This window comes from Lissotriton helveticus, chromosome 2_2, assembly GCF_964261635.1.
Source record: "Lissotriton helveticus chromosome 2_2, aLisHel1.1, whole genome shotgun sequence".
NCBI classification, from domain to species: Eukaryota; Metazoa; Chordata; class Amphibia; order Caudata; family Salamandridae; genus Lissotriton; species Lissotriton helveticus.
The window spans coordinates 38,856,103-38,857,468 of record NC_136060.1 but is presented as its reverse complement, the minus strand read 5'-3'; the positions used below and the strand labels follow the sequence as shown (position 1 = coordinate 38,857,468).

Genomic DNA, 1,366 nt, shown 5'->3' with positions numbered 1-1,366 from the left:
CAAGGAACTCCGACTAAGGAGGTCTGTACACTGCTGCAGAATTTACAACAGTGTTAAAACACAAGGGACACTTTCACAGCAACTGTACATGCTTCTTCCATTTCAAATGCTTATGTGTGTTTAACCAGTCAAGTGTACCTGTTCTCCAGTTGAAACTTTGCTGCAGAATATATCTGTTCAGCCAGTGTGTCTGTGTCTTAGAGAGAGAGTCTGTTATACATTTTTGTGGGCTTGAATAAAGCTTTGTTTTCTGATCTGAAGTCATAATCAGATGCCAAGCATGAGGGAGCCAGAACTGATTCCAGGGTTGCACGGGTCACAACAGAGTGCCCTTTCACAGATCAGAAACAAAAGCCAGCGGGGGTCAGTGTCGAAACCAGCACTGGCAGGTAGGCAGGTGTGTCTTCCCTGCCACTGAAGTGGGTGCCCGAGGTGGTTCGCACGGTTAGTCATGGGACACCCCAGACAGCTATGTGTGACATGCAGCCAGGCACCCCAGTGTATTTTTTTATACCCTTGCTAGGCCTGTAGCTCACCTGACCCACAAAGATGGGAGTAGACAGACATGCTGAGGGTATACCTCTGATCCAAGATTAGGAGCTCTTGTGATATGTGACTGGGGTCAGATCTTGGAGGGACAAATGGAGCAAAGCCCCCTGCCCCAGCCCCAGCCCAGCCCTGGGAGAGCCCCTAGGTGATTGAAGTTGAAGCAACCCTCAGACAGGCGTTGCCCCGGGAGGAACCTGGGGCCACGAGGTGCATTTGAAGTGTCAATGATCAACGTGTCCTGCAATTCATACTAGTTCACGCTACTGGCTGCGTTCTTTGACACATGAGACGAGTGATCCAGAGCCAAGAGTCATAGGCAACCTTTACAACCTTCACCCACCTGCAGATGTAGGAGAGGCAAGGAGACTGCCCAGCACACTGTCAGACTTCCCCCCTTGGAGTGACAAGCTGATCCTTTCAGTGTAAACCGTATGCAGCCACAAACATTTAAGGACAACACACGTGTCATTGCTCAATCACGTGTGACAGAATGCCTCTAGTCCCTCTAAGAAACCGAATGCCGAATGTAGGGGCTAGCATACCTACTTTGCATAGAAGTGTTTCAGTCATTATTGGAATTAACCAGAAATATCACTTTACTAGAACAGCCAAGCACCACCACCCACAGATTCGCCAAAGGGCAATCTCTCAATCCTTTCCATGTCTGGGCCAGATGACACAATGCTCAATTTTTGTTGAGACAAATAAAGCCTCAGGCTCCACTCCTGGTGGTGCCCTTCTGTCATTTCCTTTAGATGTGCAACTATTCTTCTCCCGGAACCCAAAAACGTTGTTTTTCAGGAAGCTGTTCAGCAGG

The 1,366-nt window shown here is 48.8% G+C and overlaps 1 pseudogene; it reads right to left on the bottom strand.

Moving 5' to 3' along the window:
* Positions 1-710: 710 nt before the first annotated feature.
* LOC144822000 (5.8S ribosomal RNA) lies at positions 711-861 on the bottom strand (annotated as a pseudogene).
* Positions 862-1,366: the final 505 nt, after the last annotated feature.